Source organism: Saccopteryx bilineata, chromosome 4, assembly GCF_036850765.1.
Source record: "Saccopteryx bilineata isolate mSacBil1 chromosome 4, mSacBil1_pri_phased_curated, whole genome shotgun sequence".
Classification (NCBI taxonomy): Eukaryota; Metazoa; Chordata; class Mammalia; order Chiroptera; family Emballonuridae; genus Saccopteryx; species Saccopteryx bilineata.
In genome coordinates this window covers 241,654,818-241,665,212 of record NC_089493.1, presented here as the reverse complement: position 1 = coordinate 241,665,212, position 10,395 = coordinate 241,654,818, and the positions used below count along the sequence as shown (strand labels likewise).

The 10,395-nt window shown below is 43.1% G+C and overlaps 1 long non-coding RNA gene across 1 annotated transcript in view; it reads right to left on the bottom strand.

The window, feature by feature from the left end:
• Positions 1-9,644: 9,644 nt before the first annotated feature.
• LOC136334164 (uncharacterized) overlaps positions 9,645-10,395 on the bottom strand; it is a 99,691-nt gene continuing 98,940 nt past the window's right edge. Inside the window, exon 4 of the long non-coding RNA XR_010731124.1 lies at positions 9,645-10,099. This is a non-coding gene — a long non-coding RNA (uncharacterized lncRNA). The remainder of the gene's footprint in view (positions 10,100-10,395) is intronic.

The window sequence follows — 10,395 nt, the reverse complement described above, 5'->3', positions numbered from 1 at the left end:
CCATTTAACATAAAGCCACTAAAAACTAGTTGCATCATCCAAACATACCAGGCTCTTTCTTCCTCCATGGCTTGTTACTCTGCTCCTCCGGTTCAGATGTCCTCTCCACCCACTGCTTCCACCCTTCCTGCCATCCCAACCCACAGCTTCTCAGATAACACCTCTCACCCAAACCACCCATACCATCTGCAGGTTAGGTTGGCCTTGCTTCAATCCCCTCTTTTAATCTGCAGCTGTGAAGTGATTGGGGTGTGGGAAGAATGGGCCTGAAGCCCTTGAATGAGGCACAGGCGATGAATGCTTGGACAGGAGGGATTGAAGTCAAATCATGCTCCACGTTCTAAAATATCTTCTCTCTCTGAACATCGCCCTTCCTTCCTACCCTCTTCTGCACCCCAAATCCAGTCATGACAAACAGGGATTCAATTTTTGTAACAGAAGACGATACACCGTAGTTCCAAATTGTGTTTTAAAAATTTAATAGTAGGCTAAATCGAAAAACACATAGGGAGCATTTTGAAGATGCCCTGCAGCTGGGTTTGTTTTATGCTGGAGCAGTTTTGCTGCCTGTCTGCTTCCTGCTGAAAGCACAGAGGATGTGCTGAAATGCTGCCACTGTAAACAAAGCTAGACCAGGCAGATGCGTCTCTCCTGCACTGACAGACCTGCCTTGTACGGTGCTGGCAGCAATGTTATTTGACAGGCACACTGCTAGGAAGCAAGTGGCGTCCAAAATAAGAACTGAAAGGGAGAGATTCTTCAACTCAGGCTTGAAAAATGTAAGCCCTGAAAGGGACTTTAGAAATCACATAGTTCAGCTTTCTTACTTTATAATTGAGGAAACAGAGGCTTTGGGGAGGTTAAGGTTCTTTATCCTAAGTCACACAGCTGTGAGTGTCAGCCTGAACCAAAACCAGGTTTCTTGGTTCCTGGTCTAATCATTCTGCTCTATTGTATTCAAGTTCATGCCTTACCCCAGGGTTTTCATTTTTGCCATTGTGCATTTCAGAGGGTCGTGATCTACATGGCTGTACTCTCTAACTGCATGCGGGGGGCAACTGGTCCTGTCTTTGGGAGGAACGGTTAACAAATTCACTGGCTGGACTTTTGTGTTCATTTCTCTCCTCAAGGCTAATTACTTGTTTAATTAAGGCATTTTGCCTTGCTCATAAATGCAATTAAATAAAATATTTGATGAATTTTGACTTTGTACTGAAAGGACCCAACATATGTATTAAGTGTTTTCATTAGGACTTATGAAAACTAAACATTAATTAGCTTTGAGATGTTTAAAGTTTAAACAGGAGCCAATTCATACATTTTAGAATCACTTTCTATTTTGTATACTAGCTCACACGTGCATGAAAAACCATAGGGGAGCCGAATTAGTTATGGAAACCATAATTTACTATTTCCTCATGATTTTCTTTGTTAAGCCTCCAACATGCCATTGAGTTAAAGCAATTTGTTTGGCATTTATGACTTCTTTGTGTGTCTATGACACCTTTTCCTCCCTGCAGCTCAAAGTACTTAATACATATCAACTCAGTAATCCTCACTATAGTACAGCCAGAGAGAGTAGATGGCAAATATAATCCTCTTGATACTGAAGGCTGAGAGTCAGTTTGGAAAATCCAGTGTTCAATTGACTGGTATGCTAAATGCATTATCAGAATATTTGTGCAGCGGCTGGAAATTGCTGTCCAATCTATATGTAACTAGTTATTTGCTTCTGGGCATCTTTTTAATTGAGGAAGGAGAAAATACAAACAATACAGCATATTGCTGAGTTTCAAAACACCAAATTGCAAACTACATGAATTAACACAGGCCTAGTTTTCTTGGGATGTCCTTGGCCAAATTTAAAAGAACAGCAATATAATCAAGTATAGTGGATAGGCAAACCAATAATAATAATGATTATAATTTACCGAGCTTCTACTTTGCATCAGTGCCGAGCTGAGTGTCTTATATGTGTTTCTTTAATCCCTACAATCCCTCTGCAAAACAGGAGCCATTGTCTCTATTTTATAGATGGGAAAGAGATGGGAAGTGTACGACTTATTTAAGCAGTTACTATAGAATTTCAGGTGTATCATCCAAATGGAGGCACTGGTTAAGGGGCCTGCAGGCCAGATTCACACTGTTCATAAACTTTTCATTCCCTTTTCTCCAGTTCTCTGCCCAGCACCGCCTCCTTCTCTTTATTCATTCTACAGATGTTTATTGAGCACACACTATGCCAGGCAGGCATTAGGCATTGAATATATGGTGTGAACAAAAGCAGTCAGAGTTCCTGCCCCCATGGAGCTTGCCCTCTAGGCTGAAGTCTGGATTCTACAAGGACAGGGTAAGAAAACAGTAGAGTTATGTGTAAGGTGGTATACCTAGGCAAAGAGAATGAAGGCAGAAATAAAAGATGGAGACTATCTAACCAAATACTGATTTCAGAATTGGAAAGTGTTATACTTTTCGCTTTTTTTCTTTAGTGATTTTATTTTGGTCTTTTTTGTATAAGTCTAGCGCCTAGTACCTTATTGTAGAATGGACAGGTAAGTACAGTGTGTAACAAAATGGCATGGCTTTTAGCCAGTCCAGCACAGCATGGAATCTTGGAGAACGCTCAAGGTTAAAGTAAAATATTCCAATCCATAGAATGGGTTGTACCCAGAATGGTGGTGCTTAGGTAGTAACCTATAAGTCTATTTGACATGTCTCATATTTTACCCACCTAGTCCACAAGTCACTTTCATTGTCAGCATCTCCCTCATTCATGCCCTGGTGGGTTGCATAGTTCCTTCAAATATTCATGACTATTCATCACAGTTCTCCACAACCCCCTGTTGTTTCTCCTTTGGAGATGTTCTCGTCCATGTGCAATCCACATGTCACAACCCTTTAATGTCTGCTCTGTTGCCCCATGCCGCCTGCAAATAACTGTAGCTTTTGGTAGCATCTGGTAACATCCAGAACGGACTATGTCCCTCTCTATCTCCACCCCTGGTCATCCATCTGGGGGCCCCAGATGGCCACCTCCACAAATGGTTCCTAATTATATCTTTTCATAAGCTTCTAAATATTGCCCATGGAGCTGCCTTCCCTCATCAGAAGTCATCCAACATGTGAAAGAGCACTATGAATGGGAGTCTGTGGACTTCCCCAACCCTTCCACTAGCATAATGGCTCTGCCCTGGCACCTCTTGCAGAAGGGTTCAGGGCACCTGTGGGGAAACTCACACTACATCGTGTCTGGTATTCCTAAAGCAAGTTAGGCTACAGGGAATAGAGTCTATTCAATGGAGAGAAAGATTCACTCACCTTTATTCCTTAATTAATTCTGGCACTAATTCCTCACTGTCTCCAGGGAGAGATTTTCCTCACCAGCAGAGCCTACTTGAATGCTCGCAGGAAATTTACCATCTCTCCGTGTGCAGGCAGCTCCATTTGGTATCTAAAGTTTGCATAAGCTTTCAACGATGAAAGCTCTTTTTTCTTAGGAATGAACACTGTCTTTGTTCTCTGGGCTGTACTGTTCTATTGTTTCTATTATACACGTATTTGGGCCTGGAGATTATAAATTAGATTATGGTCTTGATAAGAGGGGCAGGAAATAAAATTAGAATGTCTCATGATGCCAGAAACAAAACTGTTGTAGTAGTAAGTAGATTGAGCAGTAATAAATCAATGAAATGATTATGTTCCTAAAGAGAAGGGCGGAGGGCAATTTTGAGGTATAAAGAGGCAGAGAAAAACTTGTTTGCAGGAAAAAAAGGTCTGATTCCTGATCTAGGAATTCCTGGCGATTTTGAGGCGGGCCAAGAAGAACTTGTCAGGGAGAAACAAAACAAAGCAAGACCTCATTCCTGATTAGTGGTTCTCAAAGTGTGGGTCATGGCACACAGCACACAAGCACTGGCAGTGTCTGGGACCTTATTGGGTATGCAAATTCAGATTTCCTCTCGAACCTACTGCATCAGAAAATGGGGGTGGGTCCAGCAATCTGCACTTTAGCAAACCGGACTCGTAAGTAATTCTGATGCATGCTAACGTTCAAGAACCACTGGGTTAAAACCCCCTTTTCTGTAAGAAGAATATTTAATCCTGGTGTAGGAGGATGCTGGGGCAAAGACATCAAGGGTCAATTTTGTTCCATATGGGGAAATCCATTACACCCAGGTCTCTGGGTCAATGCTGGGAAAAGCCCGGGAGCCCCTGCTGTTTCCTTTAGAATTCAAAGGACAGCTTCAGAACTGAGCTGCCAAAGACTTTGTAGCTAGACTAATTAGTCTCTAGGAATTTCCGTAAGAGCTTGAAGGGTTGGGTTGGAAACTTGCAACCAATTGCCCTGGTGGAGTGGGGGAGAGAAGGCCCAACAGCGCTCCTGAAGTACCACAAAGCCCGTCCTCCCCAAGAGGGAATGAAGGCTGGCTTGTTTCTGTGTAGCAGGCTGTGAAAAGCCATTCCTTTACTCTGATGGGAACTGGGCTCAAGATAGTTTCCCTTCCAGCAAGACGCTGAGGAATAAACCAAATGCTGGCCAAATCTCAAGCCAGGGTTCACAGGCCAGCCACCCTGCCTGCTTTTCTTCCTATTTACCCCTTCTTTTTCTCCTCTGTTCCTTCCTTTCTTCCTTCACAGTGGCCTGAGGCCTTGGCTGGGCTAGGTCACTCAGCACAGACTGGGGCGGGGGGAGGGGGGAAACCACCGCTGGACACAGAGGTTAGAGCTTGAGCCCACCACTGTAACCTCTCAGGACTGAGTTAGAGGCCCTCTAGTATTCGTTCCAGTTCTGATCTTCTTCTGCTGAAAATTTTCTCATGGACAAAAGCTTCATCCCATTGAGGAATGCAGCTGAGTCATAAGAACTATCAGTCACTGTTCACAAACTCCCTAGTCAGATGTCACCCGTTCGCTGGATCACCTGCTCAGGACTGTCACAATTTGGAGATCAATGGCTATGTTTTTTCCCTGGATTCTGTCGTTCATGCATGCATTGTGCATTCAGCAAATGCTTGCTGAGCTTTCATTTTACACTGTGACTGAATCCCTGGGTTCCAGGAATACTGGAAGCAGTGCCATGTGTATTATTATTATTGATTTTGAGAGAGAGTGAGAGAGGGAAAGAGAGACAGGAACATCCATCTATTCCTGCATGTACCCTGATTGGGGATCGAACTGTCAACCTCTGTGCTTTGGGATGATGCTCTAACCAACTGAGTTATCTGGCCAAGGCAGCCACATGTATTCTTACTTCTCAATCTTTGCTTTTGTGGTACCTCTGCCCCCTGCTTAAAATGACCTTCTCCTTGTCCAGATGGTGACTGCTCACTTACCTTTCACAGTTAAGTTAAAATGCCATTTGCTCTCTCTAGTTTCTCTGATCACTTCATGGTTATGAATGTATAAATTTTCTCCTTTGTTTCACCTCTTTCCCTCCCTCCCTCCCTCCCTCCCTCCCTCCCTCCCTCCCTCCCTCCCTCCCTCCTTCCTTTCCTCTTTCCCTCCCTGTCTGTCCATCCATCCATCCATCTCACACCTCTGTTTTAAGTACTATTTCACTTTATTCCACATATACATTTTGCCTCTCTGATGGGCTGTGATATCTTTAAAGGCAGGAATCACATTTTATCATTATGCAAGCCCTATGACTATCATACGCTTTGTATGTAGCACAGCCTCAGTAATGCTGTGTGTGGATTGAACTACATTAATTTCAATATTTTTATGCTGTTTTCAGCATAATGTTGAGTCTATTTCATCTAACTTATCCATAGGTATTTGTTTATAATTAAGGCAATTTTCCTAGGAGTGAACAATAAATATATGACTGAAGTTGTTTAACTGTCAAAGAAAAACCAGTGCTGGACCATAGGTAAAGCAGTAAAAACAGATTATATTCAGGACTGTTGTCATAGGGAAAGAGACTGCAGTGTAGAAATGGGCTCAATGTTGAATGCAGCATGCACAAGTGGGAATTTATAGTCAAGAGGCAGGGTGGGGACTAGTGGGAAAACAGGGGGGGGGCTTGTGGCTAAACTGACCTAACAGGATCTTTGCTGCAGAAAGGCCGGTGTGGTCAGACATCAGCTGGAGGTGAGTGGAGGAGGAGGAACCCGATTAGATATTGAGAGTGATCAGATATGGAGGATGAGGGACCTTGTTAAACTGACCTAGCAGGATTCCAGCTAAACCCAGATTTTGTAAGGAAGTGCATGAGCCCTGGCCAGCGGCTTAGTGGATAGAGTGTCAGCCAGGCATATGGATGTTCCAAGTTTGATTTCCGTTCAGGGCACACAGAAGAAGCAATTATCTGCTTCTCCCCCTTTTCTCTCCCTCTTCCCCTCCCGCAGCCAGTGGCACCATTGGTTTGTGGTAGCTCTGAGTGCTGAGGATAGTTCCAACCAGCATAGTAGCCACAGGTGCTAAAAATAGCTGGTCCTGGAGCATTGGCCTCAGAGGGGGTTGCTGAGTGGATCCTGGTCAGGGTGCATACCGGAGTCTGTATCACTAGCTCCCCTCCTCTCACCTAAAACCAAACCAAACAAAACACCAACAAGGAAGTACATGGATGGGCCAAGGAGGGTTTGGTCAATCAGAGAATATCTGTAACAACATAGAGAATGAAATCCTCAATAAACTATGAAAAATAATGGAAGGGAGCTTGGAATATCATCCTCAAAAGAAATACATGTCTTTAGTCAATAAAAATTACAATAAGTCATTTATGGGGCTGATGGCTTTCACACATTTGGCCAGTAGTCTGGATGGTAAATTTGTGAGGAAGGAGGGCAAGGATAAAAGTGTTTTGGGGCCCATAAAGTTTTTGCTATTATTGACAAAGTTGGTGCCTGTACATTTCTAAAATCTGATTAAAGACTAGGTTCTCCAGGTTTTCATTCATGGGGTATGTTGGCACAAAAAGAAGTGAAAACCAGAAAGAGAAATTAATAATATTTATTTTTTAGAACTAGAGGTTAGAGTCTCAAGTGAAAGACCACTGATCTCTCCACTGCTAACTAGTCCATAACTTGACTTCCTATATGGTTACAGCACCTTTAAAAACTGTCACCTGAGGCTATAAACCAAGCTAGCTGCTGCATTAAGGCACATGTGCAGAAAAGAGTGATTTACATGCTTCTAAAGCACTGTCAGGCCGGAGACAGCTTGTGAAAGGCCTTACAATGAATTGCTGCCTGTCAGAGTCTTTGAAAATGTTAAGTACCATACAAGTGCCCAGCAGGGAATCCTGCTAACATTGTATTATTGTTCTACTAAATAACTATGGCAATATTATGCCATCCCCCCACCGAGTTTAACATATTATTTGCATTTACAGCATAAAGTTGTTATTAATGGCAGGATATTTTTGCAAGTGCAAATGTATCTTTTCTCTTTCCTCTCTTGTGGCACAGTATGTAAGAACCTGCTGCTCAACCACCTGCTCATGTTTATTACTGTGAGAACCATGTTCCCATCCTAAGCAATTTTCCTTTGGTTGTAATACAGCTCCAAACTTGTCCAGGATGATGGGCTTCTGAAAGAGCATGTATTGAGTTGAGTACCAAGATCCCGGGAAATGTATGGCAGTTTTGTCAGATTCAGAAAGAATCAGCCCCCAAAAGGCCACACACATTCTTCCTTTTGATAGCAAGATTTCTAAGGCAAGGCTACTTCTGGTTCTTGTCTGGGGCACGGGATTGCCAATTTGTCCATTTTAACATGGATGTGGTCAAGCCCCAGAACTTTACTTCTCTGGATCATATCATCACAAATATCCATTGGGTCAGGAAAACTCTTGGTCTTGGGCTCACAGGTAAGCTTGAGAATATTCTGGTGAAAAAAATGTAGTATTTGATACAAAGATCTCTTCCACTAAACTAGAATCAGTTTCAATAGTGGTTTAATCTATGTAAAAGATGTGAAAAAGATTAAATTGATTGTTTTGTTGTCCATATGATTCATTTGGCTTGGAGACACTGTACAATGATCTTTGTTTTGTTATAATAAGAATGTTGGTGAAAAGCTCGAGTCCAGGATATGAGCTAAACAAAGATAGACCAGAACTGCTCTATCTTTGCCATCTAATCTATGCATACCTCTGCCATTACCAGAAGAAAAGGGCTAGAAAAGAGAGTGAGAGAGAAAGGAAGGAAAAGACAATAAAGACAGGACAAAGGAAGAGAGGAAGAAGAGATATCTCCATGCTGGCCTGGTAGAGCCACACTTAGTACACAGAGCTCTGAGAAATGCCACAGAGCAGTGATTAAGTGCAACAAGAAGCTTGAATCCTTCCAAGGGAAGGAAAAACAATTTGTTTACCTCATGTTCTTTTCTTTTCTTTTTTTTTTTTTTTATACAGAGGCAGAGATAGACAGGGACAGACAGACAGGAACGGAGAGAGATGAGAAGCATCAATCATCAGTTTCTCCTTGCGCGTTGCGACTTCTTAGTTGTTCATTGATTGCTTTCTCACATGTGCCTTGACCGCGGGCCTTCAGCAGACCGAGTAACCCCTTGCTGGAGCCAGCGACCTTGGGTCCAAGCTGGTGAGCTCTTTGCTCAAGCCAGATGAGCCCGCGCTCAAGCTGGCCACCTCGGGGTCTCGAACCTGGGTCCTTCTGCATCCCAGTCCGACGCTCTATCCACTGCGCCACCACCTGGTCAGGCTTATGTTCTTTTCTTTAATGGGAATTTCCCCAACCCCCTTCATTCAGTTTCAGGCAACAATTCCCCAACCCCCCTCACCCAGTTTCATGAAGGTAAAGCTATCCCCACCTCTCTCTTCCCCTTTGCATGGCCATTTAAACTGGCCAATCAGTAGCTATTATCAACAAGACAGGAAATAACAAGTGTGAAGAGACTGTGGAGAAAAAGGAACCCTTGTTCACTGCTGGTGGGAATGTAAATTAGTACAACCATTATGGAAGAAAGTATGGTGGTTCCTCAAAAAATTAAGAATAGAACTACCTTATGACCCAACAATCCCTCTACTGGGTATCTACCCCCAAACTCAAAAACATTGGTACATAAAGACACATGCACCCCCATGTTCACTGCAGCATTATTCACAGTGGCCAAGATATGGAAACAACCAAAGTATCTCTTGATACAGGATTGGATAAAGAAGATGTGGTATATATATACAATGGAATACTACTCAGTTATAAGAAATGATGATATAGTGACATTTACGACAACATAGATGGACCTTGAGAACATTATAGTGAATGAAATAAGTAAATCAGAAAAAGCTAAGAACTGTATGATTTCACACATAGGTGGGTTAGAAAACTGAGACTCATGGACATAGATAAAAGTAAAGTAGTTACCAGAAGGAAGGGGATGTGGGGCAGAGAAGGTGGAAGGAAGGGTGTAAAGAGGGACGAATATAAGGTGCCAAATGATTTGACTTTGGGTGATGGGTGTACAAAATAATGAACAGATTAAATGCTATAGAAATGTTTACCTGAAACCTATGTACTCTTATTGATCAAAGTCACCCTGTTAAAGTTAATTTTCTAAATAAAATTTAAAAATTAAAAACAAACAAACTAGCCAATCGGGAAAGAGTAAGATTGTGTGGTTACTATAAGGTATTTTCTGCCAAGAAAGAAAGAAGGACATAGCCATCAAGAGTGGACAAGCAAAAGCTTTATTTAGAGCACATCCCGGGCGAGGTTCACTGGTCCACAAGACAGGCCAGGGAAGTCGTGCAGCTTCTCCCACCTGGGTGTAATTTATAGCGTTGGTAGGGTGATGGTGGGTGGTGAAATTTCATTGGCTAACAGACAGTTGTTCTTTTTCAAAATGCTCCTGGGCCGTTTCTTTTGGTGGGCATAACTGTGGCTGTTTTTTTGGCAGTCATGGACGTGTGTGGTTCTTCATGTGACCTTCCCCCATTGCCAACCGACCTCACATTTCAACCTTTTATGTTAGATAGGGCACCGCTCTTCATCTGGCTACTTCCTGCTGGTTAGGGGCATCATGGGGAAGGGAGGTCGGAAGGTGGTGGCTCTGAGGAGATTCGTGTATATCGGTGTAGGAGAGCATCTGGTTGACCGTGACTCGAGAAACCTCGCAGATGTGACCCTGTAAGAATCTAAGAAAAAAAGGAGCAAAATGAGTAATATGCTGATAATCAGAAGAGGACCTAGGATAGGGGCAGCCCAGGTGAGGATGGTGACTGCCACCAGGAGTTAAGCGGGTTGTAGGAAGAGAGGTCCTTGTGCAGTTTCTCTTGCAGGCAGTTGAGTACATTGATGTTTTCTTCCACCAGGGCAGTTGTATTGATATAGTAACAGCATTGCTCCCTGCTTTAATTCACTCTGGTGGCGGGGTCCCGGTGGGAGGGACAGGAGTAACAGGAGGATCTGCAGGGCCCAACCTTTCGGTCAG